We start from the raw sequence: 16506 nt of genomic DNA on the forward strand, positions 1-16506 counted from the left end.
ATGACACAAAAGTTTTGCTAGAAGTAGAGGGAGTGAACAGAAAGTTTCCAGGTCTCATCAAAGAAGAACACTACTCTGTCTGTTCTGAGCCTGGTGGTCGGTTTTTGTTTCACTTTGCTCCCGAAACTGAAGTAGAAGGGAAGAAACATGCAGAGGTCATTGCTGATCATATTTTATGTTGGGTTCAGGAGAGAGGACTTGGCAGTTCACTGCAGGCTGTTGGTGGAGATTCAACTGCAGTGAACACCGGATGGCAGGGGGGTGTAATGACGCATTTAGAGAAAAAACTAGGAAGAAGACTTGTTTGGATTGTATGTGATTTACATACAGGCGAGCTACCTCTTCGTCATCTCATCCAGGAACTTGATGGTCCTACAAAGAGCAACAACAAGTGGTCAGGTCCCCTTGGCATCATGCTGGATGAAGCAACACAACTAGAAATAAATACAACCTTTCCAAAGGTCGAAGTTGGCCCTCCCCTTCCGGCGTTGTCTGAAGGAGTCATCAAAGATCTCAGCACAGATCAATCCTATGCTTATCGTATTGCCCAAGCAATAAGATCAGGAGAAGTGCCTCAGTCATTGGCTCTCTTGGAGATTGGACCTGTCAGTCACAGCCGTTGGTTAACTACAGCTCTTCGTTTCTGCAGGATTTGGATTTCCAAACACGAATTGAAGGGCAAAGTGCTGAAGAATTTGAGGTTAATTGTTGAATTTATTATTGGAGTTTATCTTCCCCAGTGGTTTAGTGTGAAACTTAATCCTATGTGGGTGGATGGGCCCAATCACCTTTTGTTTCAATTGCAGCTAGTAAGAACACAGAGGAAGGTAGTGAGGGACATCGTGTTACCTGTGGCAAGAAGGTCCGCTTGGTATGCTCGATCAGAAGCAGTTTTGCAAGCAATGCTTTGCAGTCAATGTACCAATCTCCGAACCGAGGCTGTAGAAGTCATTCTAAAGATTAGAGGAACGCTAATAGATGACGACCAGTTGGGAGACTGTTCGTTTCATTCAAGAAAAGTTCCCCCAATAAACGTCAATGCCACCAAATTGTCAGAATTGGTTGACTTGAGTTTGGAAGTCTTAGAGCCACCATTGACAACAAGTCTAACTAGCCAAGAATTGAGAAACCTTAAAGAGACTCCAATGCAGGTGCCGAAGTGGCCTTCCCACACTCAAAGTGTGGAGAGATGTGTGAAAATGGTCACAGAAGCAGCGGGCCATGTTTACAGCCACGAGAGGCGAGAAGGTTACATCAAAGCACAAATAGCAAGCAGACTACTGATGACAAGAAACCAAAGCAAAGAGAGTATGAAGGCATTGGTTACTTTCAAATAGACTACGGATAATAAAATATAATAATTTGAAACTTGAAACAGTAACATGTGTGCAAACGCTGGTTATGTTATAAATTCACAAATATGTACATTTAAAAATCCATTTGATGTAGGTAGGACTTATTATAAAAAAAAATTTATGCCAGAATATTGTTTTGCATGCTTAAAGACTACAATAAATTGCTACCAAATTACTCGATTTTCAATTTAGCCAGTTCACCCCCTAAATTGACACACCCTAGTGACCATACAGGATCTGGGCAGGGGAGCGTCCTGTGTGGGTGGGAGTATTACGTAACTCCAGGAGTCCTTTGTCAAACGCCTCACAGTCTATGTTGCCTTAAGGGGCCTCCTTGAGGATGAGGTGCTTGACTGTCTTGACCGCAGCCTCAGCATGGCCGTTTGACTGTGGGTAGTGGGGTGTTGACAGGATGTGGCGGACTCCCCAACGCTCCAGGAATCCTGTGAAGTCCCGGCTGGTGAACTGTGGCCCACCGTCCGTCCGCAGACGTACGGGGACGCCCAGGTCACGAAAGAGGTGCCGGAAGTGGCGAATGGTGGCCGCGGAAGTCGTGTCCGAGCCACAGATTACCACCACAGGCCAGCCAGAGAGTCGGTCGGCGACAACTAGGAAATGTTTCCCAGCTGTGCTGAAGAAATCAGCCGACATGGACTCGAAAGGCCTGGCACGGCTCACAGGCACGGACTGTATTGACGATATCCGCGTCAATGCCGGGGCAGTACGCAGCCTGCCTTGCGTGGCGCTTGGTGGCCTCTGCTCCACGATGGCTGTTGTGTAAGTGGGCCAGAACGCGACGACGGAAAGCTGCAGGGACGACCACACAGGCACCGTACAGGACGAGGTCCCCATCTGCGTAGAGGTCCTCACGTATCTTCCAATACGAGGGGAGGGCGTTGTGGAGGTCAAAACGGTCGCGAGGGAACCCAGTCCTCACACTCTCCAAGAGCTGAGTGTAGGAGGGGCCGTCGGGTGCCGCGGTCCGTAGTTCCTCAAGGGCCAGATCGCTGTCGGGTGGCGACACTGAGGCCTGGGTGCTGGCGAGGGACTGTATGGCCTGCAAAGTGACGATGTTGCTGACGGAGAAACCGGCCTCGGTGCTGAGCATCTCATCTTCAGGTGTCGGGCGGCTGACTGGGGAGCGGGAGAGGGCATCCGGGATGCACAACTCCTTACCTGCGCGCCAAGCTGCGGTGAAGACGAAGGCCAAAATCTTCTCCTTCAGGCGCTGGAGGCGGGAATTCTCGATGGCGTCCAGCGAATAGTGATTAAGAATGGCGACCAAGGGCCTGTGGTCTGTGATGAGGTCGAAGTGCTGTAGGCCAATCAAGTAAAACTTGCACTTCGATAAGGCCCATACCACTGCCAGCAGCTCCAGCTCGATGGTAGCGTAGCGAGACTCAGCATCAGTGAGGAAGCGAGAGCCACACTGTACGAGCCGGTACTTTCCTCCACCGTGATCCTGGAGAAGGGCATAACCTTTCAGGTCTTGTGGCTGTTTTATACATGGCAAAAACTGGAAAGTGATCTGAGATGTTGTTCTAAATAATTCCACTTGCAAGATTGTTAGGAGGGTTGTTAGTCCAGATATGATCTATCACAGTAGCAGAGGTGGCAGTTATTCTACAGTAGTGGGTTTGGTTATAGTGTTGAAGAAGAGTTTAGAATGACAGGTAGCAGGAAGGTCTAATACTGAGATGTCGGTTTTTTATTTTAATAGATCAAGGTTGAAATCTCCTGTAATGTAGCAATAGGGTGTGTCATACGGAGGCGAATTTTTTTTTTTAGTTTGAAAAATCGGCTCATGGTATTAATGAAGTAGTTCTATGTGCAGAATCATGTGATATCTTCAGATTTGAAAAGTTTTCTTTTTTTGCTAGGTAAATTTTAACTTGAAATCTTATGAAAATTCAGTATTCCCACTCTTTTACCAACACCACTAAATAGCTTATTTAAAGTAAAGTAAATGTATCAGGTTAATTTATTAGGATGAAAATGATCCAGAATAGTGAAACGAATGATCTTGACACATATATTAAATTTAATATTCTTTTAGAAAACAAAATCATCAAATACAAATCCGGTTTTACTACTACGACCCGGTGTTGCTGCACACCATAGAGAACATGTCTTTCTTGCTTCTGTTTCTACTCATCACCTCCCTGCTGACCACCTGAGCTCGGATGTAGCCTTCCCTCCTCTCCTGGCTGTACACGTGACTGCTGGCCTCGCTCACTTGCTGTACACAACGTTCTATACTCTGGGTGTGCGAGGGCCAGGCAGGGACATGCATGGGGTTGTCCAGGAAAGCTCTGACTTGAACATTGGTGAGGCTGCAGGTAAGAGGGGGCTCACTGCCAGCCTGGATGTTATCCAGATCTATGAGATCAGTGAGGGTCTTGGCAGATTGACTTCAGGAGTCTTCCTGACCCTGAAGGAATCGTCACCAACTGATTCGTCATGCCCAGATCCTCTCATAAGTCTCATATCCAAGATCTTTTTGACTGCCACTCTTCTCTCCTCCCCATCCTTACTGCAGAGCATTGTCTGCAGAACTGCCTCGGGATGAGCATACCAGGAAGATCTCCTCACAGTCTGCTCCACAATCTGAACAACCTTCCTTGGCTGACTCCTTAGGAGCTCAAGCTGGAAGAGAACATGCCTCGGACCTTCGGAGAACGATGACTTGACCTTGGTGTTGAACCAATATGGCAAGTAGACACTCACGATGAATTGGACAATAGGTCTCAGGTTGTGAAGCTGGTTCCCTTTCAGTTTATGATGAGCGACCCAAATTCTGCAGAACCTGAGAGCCGTTGTGAGCCACCTAGAATGTGAGACTGGACCTATCTGCAGGCATGACCCCAGTTTTGATGGCACTGCAAATCATGTAACCATAGTACTGGTCAGTACTCAGGTCGTCACTGACAGTATGTGCAAGCTCAACGAGTGGAGGGCCAACTGTGATTTTTTCAAAGCTCGGATTTATTTCTAACTCAGTGGCAGAGTCCAGCATCTTGCCAAGAGGACCAGACCATCTGTTGTTTGAAAGAGTCTTGCCATCCAGCTCCTGGATCAGATGTCTGAGTGGCAACTCGTTGGTGTGGAGGTCACAAACAATCCAGACCAGCTTCCACCCAATCTTCCGCTCTATCCACTGTATGACCCCACCTTGCCACCCTGTGTTCGTGTTGGTGCTGTCCCCTCCAATGGCCTGCAGGGTCTGGTCTACGTTCCTCTCTCTGAGCCAGTTCACAATGTTATCTGCCACTATCTCAGCTGGTTTCCTGATGTCATCTTTCTCTGGAGTGAAATGCCACAAATACTTCCCTCCTGGTTCACTGCAGCAGGAGTAGTGTTCCTCCTTCACCATGGCAGGGAACAACTTGTCAGAATCTCCAACTTTCATGAACACTTCAGTGTCATTCCTTCTCCCATCAAAGAACAAACAATTGATTCCATTTTCTCTTATCCCCTTATCAAACTCCTCTTCTAGGTTACTGAAAAGTTTCTCCTGAGCTCTCCTTACTTTGTTATGATCTATCACCAGGTGAACATCATCAGGTGTTATCAAACCACCGTCAATCCAGGCAGCTGTTGCTATCTCTGCAGTTTCTCTGAGACCAGTGTGGTGTCTCATGCTGGCCAGAGCTATGCTCGGGATATCTTTCTTATTTCGAATCTTATGCCTGGAAGGTTTGGGATCATTATTTTCTGGGTTAGGGACAAAGTCACCATTCTCCTGGTCAGCACTCGGATCAGCCATGGGGAAGTCATTAAACTCTGAATCAGCTTGACTCCAATCATCGGCCTTTTTTACCTCACCCTGGGCCTTCTCAAGTCTCTTTTCCTCGGCAACTCTTCTCCTCTTCTGTCTCTCTGTGGCAGCCTCCTGTCTCTTGGACTCCGGAATATCTTGGCTAGAAATCATGTGAGCCCCTATACTGCCAGACTTCTCTCTCTGTGCTTTGACAAATGCCAGTTCGATCACAGGAATCTTCAGTTCACGCTTGCAAATACAGGAGATGTGTGCCTCGGATTTACAGTCACGATCGCATCCAAACTCAGGACAGAGAACAATTGGGCACTTGCAAGTAATTATGTCAAATAATTGGTCCAGTTGCTTGGCAAAGCTGTCCTTAACTGCAAGTTTTCCTCTCCCAAGAGAGATATCTCTTGCCTTTTCCCAACTGGCTAGCAGTCTCTCACTAATCTTCTTCTGACTTGTTATGACTGAAGGCTTGAACTGAGCGTTAGCCAGAGTGTACTATGCCAAGACAGCTTTGGTCATATCACTGGCAATGTCTTTGTTTGTGTAAGTTCTTTGGTTCTTTTCACTGATTTGCCTGATTAAAACACCGTATCTCAAAGCATCTCTCAATGTAGGCAACTCCGACTTCAGGAGCTCTCTCCCAGACCCAAGATAGTGACTGAGATGGCTGGATTTTTGGTTCCTCGTCCTGACACAAGCAGCCATCGCAAATATTATCAACTTATAAATGAATCAGAATCTGAAACAGAAAAAAATATTGTTAGTTGGGTTGTTAAAGAATGAAGTCAGAAAGCAATGTTCACTATTTAATTGTAATGCACTAATGCAGCTGTATGTTAGATTTTCGGTAAATTTCACGCTAAAATTTACCTAGCAAAATGTTGCAAAATATTGAAACTGAAATTATTTTCTGTTTATATACACTAAAATCTACCAAAAAAGTGATGGGCCATTAGTTTTAGCGGATCTTCCCTCCTATGACACACCCTAATGTAGCAACGTTTCCTCTCTGATTAGCTGATGTTATGGCTAATCAAGGAGAAAGAATGAGGCAGTAGGAGACTAGAACTAAACTCGGGAGAGTCAGGAAAGTAATAGTTACAGTTTGGGTTGGTGTAACCCAATGAGTTTTGTAGAAAGGCATCAGGATCGATATGAGAGAGTATTGTGTCGACACCATGGGTAAATGAGGTGTAAGACATACGATCTAGCACATCTAAGGGAATGACACTAGCATCATCATTGTGGGAACATTGATACTAATTAAGGAACAATAAAAACTCAGGGTCACTGAGGTGTGAAAAAGGAAGATCTTTGAAAATTATAATAGGGGGGTAACATACTCACAAGTGCTACAACCAACATAATTAGGATGGCCGGTACTGTTGAGGGTGATTACCAGATACAGTGGGAAGTGCGCCTGTAACTCGGTTTTGAGGGTTGCTGGTTTCCACCACAGAGGGCAGACGTGTAGTACTCGAGTTGGCCAGCAGGGGGGAGGGATCCACTCAGGTGATAGCGACAGTGGCTGTTTCCCCTTCAGTGGGGAGGGGGTTCTCGAGGGGCTTGGTGGGGGGTTGGTACAGCGGTTGGGTGAGTGGGCGGGTGTCCACTTTCCCGATCTCTCACAATCGTAGGGAAGAACGCTATGACCCAATCCTGCCTCCTGCTTTGAAGGCAAAACGCAATATTCTCTGCTTCCAAACGGATGAATACGTACACGAAAAGTCTGAAGTGGAAATAAAAGCAGAGATTGAAAAAGAAAACGCTTGGGCGAAGAACAAGGTGGACTATGTCAAAAAATTCAACAATAAAAATGGTAAATGTACAATCAAAATTCAGTTCACAAGCGCCGAGGTTGCTAAAAGGCAACCACATCTGGTCTCCTCGCATTCACCTATAGCATACCGTACCACCAAATACAACAGGAACAGTACCACCACACACGTACCTGCCTCAGGTGCTATGCCATTGAGGATTATGATAGTTTGAAATGCCCCAAACCCAAGGAATACAAGATCTGTTCCAAATTTCATAATGGCCAGTGTTAATACCAGACAAAGTTCCAAATACATTTCATAATGGCCAGTGTTAATACCACACAAAGATACAGAGCGGTGAAGGTGATGAGTTGGAACATCTCATCCCTTAGAAAACGATACCCTGACCTACACCACAAAGTTGTGACTGAGGACATCGATATTGTGTGTCTGCAGGAGTGTCTCACACCTAATGGTAAGCCCCCACTCAGTCTGCCCAATTATGTGTATTATGATCCCAGTTCTACTCACACATGTTTGATGTATGTTAAGAAGTCACTCCCGCATGTACCTCTTGTATCCAAAAAGACTACCAACCTTCAGTACCATGGGATCACTATCCACCTGGGCAACTCCACACTCAACGTGCTAAACGCCTATGCTCCCTCAGATGAGCTTCAGTACACAGATCTCCCAGACTTTTTACACACTAAGCCCACTGTCCTGATGGGTGACCTGAATACTAGACACAAGAAATTAGGTGACTCCACCACTAACACCAATGGGAGGAGACTTATCTCACTTCTCAGCGCATATGAAGATGTTCAAATTATAGGTAATAATGAACCAACACACATCTATGGCGGGGGTCTAGACAAATGTATTGGCTTTAATCTATCATACACAACTTATAGCTCTGATGTTCTCACTGATCTTATGTCTGACCACAGCCCAATCCAAGCTAGTATACATGTAGCCAATGACACCCCCACTGGTGGTAAACTCAACAGACGTAGAATCACAGTCAAGCAAGAACATAAAAGCCAGTTCATAGACTTCATCTATGACTGGTACAAGGAAAACAAGCCTGACAACTACCAAAGTTTCCATGACGATCTGGTAGATAGGACTTATGCATACTTCACCAACAATGCCTCCACCAAAAGAAGGAGAAAACGTGGTCAGCATAATGGGAACAGGCAATAGCAGTGCTATAATGACCCTGAACTGAAAAAACTCAGGGCTAGAGTCAGGAGGGTGGGTAAGGGTTAAAAACAAATTAGAACACCTCAAATGTTACAATTGTATCAAGCTTCCCTTGCTGCTGTCAGGGAACGTGTAAACGAACTCAGACAAAATGCATGGGAGACATATGTCAACAGCCTGAACCAACACACATCCCTCAGCAAAGCCTGGAAAGACATAAACATAATCAGAGGTAAAAACAGTAAACACGTCTCCCATCCAAACCCTCTGCAAGAGTTGAATGAGCTAATAACAAAGTGGGCTCATGTGTCGAGCTATGACATGTTACCAGCTGGGACTCGGTGACTCCTTGCTGCGAAGTCTGTAGAGAGAAGTAATCTTATTAGCTTTATGCTGGGCAACAGCACGATGAGTGTGATGTTCCATATACTGAGTGGGAGCTTGACGCCGCCCTCGTCAGGGGTAGGTCTACTTCCCCTGGAGAGGACGGAGTCACCTACAACATCGTTAGACTACTAAGGCGCGTGCCAGGCAATCCATTGTTGGTATTGTACAATATGAGTCATGCCGAGGGCCAACTACCCACATCATGGACCAGCAGTATTGTTGTACCAATACCGAAACCAGGACAGCCTGATGCTTTTCGTCCCATATCACTAACCAGCTGCCTGTGTAAAACCTTTGAGAGGATGGTTCTTGGCAGACTCTTATATAGAATCAGAGAACACATGTCTCCTAACATAAATGGCTTCACCCATGGTAAAGGTGTACATAATTGCATCACCACATTCCTAACTGTGCATGGTGATGAAAGGCACAGATACACCACATTTCTTGACCTAAAAGCTGCATTTGATATTGCCAATAGGCAACTGATATTGTACGAACTAGCCAAAATGGATATAGGAGGTAGGCTGTTACACTGGATAAGTGGTTACCTAACCAACAGAAGGGCTGCTGCACTGTTTCAGGGTTACAAAAGTGAAGTTAAAGATATGCAACTTGGTACCCCTCAAGGTGGAGTACTTAGCCCCACTTTGTTCAATGTTCTTATGAATGCATTATTAAATTTAATACCAGACAACCCCAGCAATATCTCAATCAGCTATGCTGATGATATTCTTATACATACTAAAACTCATCGTGAAATGCAAACCACCCTGAACCATGTATACGCAGCCTGTGAGAACCTCGGTCTTATTATCTCCACTGAGAAAACTAAGGTGTTCAACAAACAAGCTGGTAACCGCAAACGCGGCCCCGCCAAGTTCAAGATAGGTAACAACACCATTGACTATGTTTCTTCTTTTAAATATCTTGGTGTTTCCGTCCCTTGTACCCTACCTGCCATACAACAGCTAACCCGCCAATGTACTGACAGACTGAGACCTCTTAGAAGTGTAGCGGGGTACAGCCCGCACTATGGTGCTAATATTAGAATTGTTAAAACAATGTACCTAGGCTATATTAGATCTCTGATAGATTACCACGCACCAGCCCTGGTCATTCGTGACGGGAAAGGCGTTGACAAGCTCGAGAAAATGCAAAATAAAGCCCTCGGAATTATCCTAGGATGTCCCATGAGCACTAAAATACTTAATATGAGGAAAGAACTAGGTATACCCAGTGTTAAAGACAGAATAATTGAAGTCAACCTCATGATAGCCCTGAGGCTTCTGCGTGGTGATCCTGATAACATTGTTTCCTTAAAATTGCTAGAATGTATGAACCATGGGACTACTGAGTCTAAATGGATCCAAACTACAGCTACACATATGAAGATGTTTGGACTAGACCACCTGTACAAAGTTGAGACACAACAGCGCTTCCTGCCACCCTGGCGGACAGTTCCCTTCGATATCACAATACCGACGTATCCGCCTAAAAAATTAATTACACAAAGCATTTATCTCCAACACACTGCCAAATTGAGAGCTCTTGAACACATACACACTCTACAGACTGATGCTAATATCACACAGACCATCTACACTGATGGATCTCTAAACACCGCCTGTGGGAGGGCTGGAAGTGCTGTTGTTGTGACTCAACCTGACGGTATATAATTAAGAAAGGAGTTAGAATTAACAACTGGACATCCACTCTACAAACTGAATTAGTTGCCATACTCACAGCTATTAAATTCATTGAAATCACTGTTACTGACAGTCTCATCATCACTGACTCTCTATCCTCACTACTTGCCCTTGGCACCCTCGACTCAGGTTGTCACGCTCTTGTCTCTGAAGCCAGACACAAACATGAGTGCCTTGTTGACCGGGGTGTCAAGGTCAAACTGTTGTGGATCCCCTCTCACATAGGCCTCATAAAACATGACAGAGTTGATGCCCTCGCCAAACTCGCGTCTAACAACGACACCGTTGAATACAATTTGGGTCTGTCAAGAAGAACCCTTAAAACTGTAATTAGGAAAGAACTTATTGATGAGTTTGACGCAAGCAGACTAGTGCAAACAGGCACTAGTCGATCCATAGGTTACCATGATGAGATGTATCAAGTGAAACATGTATATGGAGCAAGTAACAAGATCACTAGATTACAAGATGTTGTAACAGCTAGATTAAGGTTAGGATATAAGTACCTTTGGCAGTATGTTCCTCAAGCAGATGTAAACAAGACTAAATGTAAAGTGTGTGGCCAGACATATAGCCACACACTTGAACACTACGTCCTCGACTGTGTGAAGATAGAACCTTTTAGGGACAGGTCCAAGCACACTGTGTGTGAAATGGCACAACACTTCATCTCTAATGGCAAGATAGCCGACATATTAAGATTGTATCCACTTTTTTGCACTTAGTAACTATATCAATTCTCATGTACAGAACCAAATACACAATGTGCTTGAATACTTCTCACGTAAATGTGACTAACAAAGTGTGAGGCCAGACATACTGCCTCACACACCTGTACTCACGCAGTTGTGAATAAGTTACCCTTTATGTATAGAACTAAACAAATAATGTAATTGAAATACTGTGTAACATTCAGTGCCATAATATCCTGACAACGGGGGTTAATTATCATGACCCTTTGTAAACTCTACTCTGTAATCCTTTTGCGCTACCGCTCACAGGATGAGTGTGGGGTGCACAATAAAGTAGCCGCTGTAAGCGGCAAAAGTAAAAAAAAATCAACCCCTGAAATCATATGGGAGGATCTGAGAGTGGACTGAACGTCACGTGCTTCCCTTGTTTCCTGGCTTCTTTACACTGGTCCATTTGCTGTAGACAGGCTTTAGTCGTACCTGAGCAGAGATCCTTGTTGACGAAGAAAGTGGTGTCTTTCAGTTTACAGCGTTGAGAAAACACTTTGGCATGTGTAAGGGCGGAAAAGATCTTCCTGTGTCTTACCGCTGCTAACTCTCTCGTTTGCTGGCTCGACCCCCACTTGGGGGTTGGACGGAGGTGAGGAGGTTCGCTGCTACCTGTGTCACCGGCAGATTCACCCCAGCCGCCATTCAGTCACTATCTAGCTACCCCGCTGTTTGTCAAATTCTGACTGTGATCTCATCATAGGTCCTGGACTCGTGGGCTGTTTTCCCAGACCTTCACCTGTCGACTGTCAATTCTCTGGACATCAACCACTACCGCTGCTCCTCTCCACCGTCTGTGTTCTGGAACCTTCCCCCAGGGCCAATGTCGTAGGAAATATCTGTTCATTGTTTGATTCTATCAGTTGTTGACTCCCATTAACTGTTTGATTCCTTTTATTGTTTGATTCTATCATTTGTTTACTCCCATTCACTGTTTGATCCCATTAATTGTTTGACTCCCGTAATCGTTATTTGATGTTTGTTGAGTGGTGTCAGAGTTTTGTTATATTTTTTATAGTAAAGAGATGTCAATCTCAAACAGTTGTTTGCTATTCCACGGAAAACCATGGTCCTTGAGTTTCCTTCATTAAGAACCTGATTGGTCTGGTAAGGGATTTCTATCCCTAATTCCCAGGCCTTTACAGCATGGTCAGAGGGGGATGAGAATTTTGTTATGATGTCGCGGGGGCGGGAGGAGTTGGGTACCCGACGCGTTGAACTCGGTCAAATTTTACTTCAGGAAGTTTCAAATGTTCATTCAGGAGGCGTGAAATTTTGCGTTGGGATGATTCCCAGTTCTAGTGGATATCTTCAGGGATTCCGGCAATCCACCCGGCACAATCCACCCGGACTGCTGTTGTCGTCAGTTCCGTTTTGAACTTGGAATTCTCCTCACTCAGCTGTTGAACTTGGGTCTTGAGTGTTCGGTTCGCGTTAGCTTCAATGTTCAAGTTTGCTTGTCCAGTCACTTATTTCCCCTTGCGAGAATTCCAAGCTTCTTTTAATCTCACTTATATGGTCAGTGAGACGCCGGTCATCCTCTTCTAGCTTCCTGATGGTCTCCTTATTCATTTTCTGTATGATGTCCTGTATGAGAGTCCGTTGGACTTCCATTATCACATCAGTCAGCTGTTGTTTCGTGAAATTTGAAATTTTGACACTAGCAGCCAACTTAGGCATATTAGAGCTAGTGAGGGCTGAGTAGCTGGCAGTAGGGAAGAGGTCTAGTTGTGTTGTCAGCTGGGTGGCCTGGTGGGACGGTGGGGGTGGACAGGGTTCAGAATACAAGCCGTGGTACTAAGGGGAGCTTGTTGGGCCTACAACTCACGTCGTAGACACAGATTCACCAGTAAATTGACAAATATATCTACTTGGGGTGGATCGCAGATAGATATTGTACTGGTCACGACGCTCACTAGTCACTCATCACGAATCAGATTTCCTAGAAATCAGACTGGGCACTCCTGGAAAGACCCAGTTTTTCGACGAAATACACGGAGCTCCCACACACACGTCCCACCACCACAGCACTACAGTCAGATACCGCGAGCTAACTGCTAACGACGGAAAATGAGCAATCATATGAATAAAAACTTTTCAACAGTTTTCACCACCGAAAATTTAAACATGATACCCGAGGCACCGACTCTATACAGAGATAGTGAAGAAATAAATTAAGCGAGATAGTAGTGACAAGTAACGATGATAGTAAGCGAATCGACAAGCTAAAGCCTAATAAGTCACCAGGTCCCGATGAGATATTTGCCAGAGTATTAAAGGAATGTAAGGAAGACCTGAGTATGCCCTTAGCAAAGTTGCTTAACATGTCCTTAAAAACGGGTGTAGTACCAGAATCCTAGAGGATAGCGAATGTAATATCGATTTTCAAGAAGGGAGATATACCACTATCATCTAACTACCGTCCAAGCAGTCTAACATCAATTGTGGGCAAATTACTGAAAGCAATCATTTCAAACTCTATTCGAAATCACCTGGAGAAGCACAAGTTGATCAATGATTCCCAACATGGATTCACAACCGGGCGTTCATGTCTAACTAATCTATTAACATTCTTTTCATCTGTTTTCGAATCAGTGGATGAGGGGCATAATTATAATGTGGTATATCTCGACTTTATCAAAGCCTTCGACTAATAAGAAAAGTGGAGGCTCATGGCATTGGAGGAGATATTCTAAAATGGATTAGGGCGTGGTTACAGGACAGGAAACAGCGAGTGAGCATTAACGGCACTAAGTCCGATTGGAGCAACGTCACTAGTGGCGTTCCCCAAGGCTCAGTACTTGAACCATTATTATTTATTACATACATAAACGACATGGATATCGGCGTAGACAGCAACATAAGTAAATTTGCTGATGACACTAAAATAGAGCGTGTACTAAAATCTGACGATGACTCCGCAAAAGTAAAGGAAAAACAAATTCGAATGGTCTGAAAAATGGCAGATGAAATTCAATGTGGACAAATGTAAAGTACTCAGTATAGGAGATGTAAACAGGGAAAACAGATACCAGATGATCAACGATGATATGGAGAAATCCGACTGCGAGAGAGTTTTAGTAGTAATGATAAGTAAGAATCTAAAGCCAAGTAAGCAATGTGTATTTGCTCGAAACAAGGCTAATAAAGTACTTGGATTCATTCAAAGGCGTGTTAGTTACAAGACTAGCGAGGTCATCCTAAAACTATATCTTGCGCTTGTGAGACCTCACTTGGATTACGCAGTTCAATTCTGGTCACCGCATTACAGAATGGATATAGAATCCTTGGAAAGAATTCAGAGGAGGATGACAAGACTAATCCCGGGCATCAGGAACCTTGAGTACAGAGACAGGTTAAAGCATCTTAATTTGCACTCCCTCGAGAGACGTACTGTAGAGTGAGGGGCGATATGATAGAGGTGTATAAATGGAAGTCAGGGCTGAACAAAGGGGACATTACAAAGGTACTCAAACTATCCAACGAGGAGCGACCTCGTAACAATGGTTTTAAATTAGACAAATTTAGATTTAGGCGCGAAATTGGTTAATATCGGTTTGGAAATAGAGTACTAGACGAGTGGAACAAGTTACCAAATATCATCATTAACTCGAATACGCTGAATAGCTTCAAACATAGGTTTGATGCATATATGAGCAATAGGTGTTGGGTGTAAATGGTTCTGCCCAGGTTGGGCCAATAGGCCCGTTGCAGTTTCCTCCATTCTCATGTTCTTATGTTCTTTTGACGGTCGCTCCTTTCCCCAGTTATTTGGCCCGGGGTGCAGAATTGATGAATGTGGGGTCACACTCTGGGATCTGAAATTCTAGCGGTTACATAGAGAGATTTACATCCCTAGTATTGGGTGCATGTGGTTCAATTATCCAAGCCTTGGTGTGAGGTCAACGTATGGTTGATCACAGACGTGGGGCGTAGAAGTTACTATTCAAGAATTTTGGGGGGCTGTGGGGCTGGGAAGTACGGTATTCTGAACAAAGGTGTGAACCATGTTACGGGGAATTGGTGGATAAATGCACTCATGACTCCTGAACCTAGAAATAGAGTAAAGGGTATAAGCGGAAAACTCGCCTGCCTGAGGGGTCATTGAGTGATTTTCTCCGTTTCTTGTGGGTGCCTGCCACTCGGCAGGTTAGTAGTTACAACCTTCGGGTTTTGTGTATTTAAGATACTTAGGATAAATAGTATTTTGTGGGTCATTCCAGACAGGCTATGATTGATCCATGTTCTTGTGTATTGTGACTAAGTCAGTATTTCTATTCCTCAGGGATTACTATAAATTTGTCGGATGCACTTAAGATATTTTCATTTGTGCAAATAATATTTTTTTTAATGTTTTATAAGCTCTTAGCAGTGATGTATGATGTATTAAGGGATTGTTTCAGATGAGTTCCTCGTTCTTGTGTCTGTTTAAAATTGGCATGTATTTTCTTGTGCATGTAGTCCCGCTGTAATATTACAGTAGTTCCTTTAGGATGCAATTAATATATTTTCATAATTTTTGTTGGTGCCATGTATAAGATTTGTTTCCGATTATAGTGTTACAAGCACGTTAAGAAGTTAATCTAGTGCTTTTGTACAATTATTGATTCCGCCTGTAGTGTTGTAAGGGGTGATGTTTGAAGTAAGAAAAGTGTTACCCTTCTCCAGTGCGTCTCTTTATCCCCAATCGTCCGGCACCAGTCAGGGTCGCGGTAAATAATCTAATCTAAATTTATATATATATATATATATATATATATATATATATATATATATATATATATATATATATATATATATATATATATATATATATATATATATATATATATATATATATATATATATATATATATATATATTGTGTTACGAACCACACCATCAATTGTCATGATCTACCTACCCAGCACTACGAACCACGCCATCTATTGTCCTGATCTACCTACCCAGCACCACGAGCAACGCCATCTAGGGACGAAACACGAGTATGACTAGTCTTAGTTACCACTCCGGGGTTTCCCTTCTCCATATCCTGGTTGTTGCGTCACCTCCTACAAGTCTTCTTCATCAGCTCCAGTTCGATGAGAGTTCAGTTCACTCTGGGAAGTGACCACAGGATCACCTATCCTGGAAACCTACGGCACAGTGACTACCTACCGTCTTCTACAATACTCAGCCTTACTCGTCAGCCATCTCAGCTCCGCACTTAAGTATTTGTAATCTTATATTGCCTCTCCACCTCCACCTTGCTTCAAAATTGTTGTATGTTGTATAAATATGTATATACTGTTAATGTTTAGGTTAAGTATGGTTAAGGGTAAATTATAGAAAGCCGAATATTTTGTTAAGAAATTTATGGTACTTTATTATACACAACAAAAACTCGCATCCTTTGTCTACCCTTTTATAGTCCGATTGTCTTTGTTTTTGTTGCCCGTTGGGATCTGGGTAGACTTTTAACTTTATTCTAAATCCCCAACTCGTAACAATATATATATATATATATATATATATATATATATATATATATATATATATATATATATATATATATATATATATGTGTGTGTATATATG

Source organism: Homarus americanus, unplaced genomic scaffold (genome assembly GCF_018991925.1).
Source record: "Homarus americanus isolate GMGI-L3 unplaced genomic scaffold, GMGI_Hamer_2.0 scaffold25827, whole genome shotgun sequence".
In the NCBI taxonomy this organism is placed as follows: Eukaryota; Metazoa; Arthropoda; class Malacostraca; order Decapoda; family Nephropidae; genus Homarus; species Homarus americanus.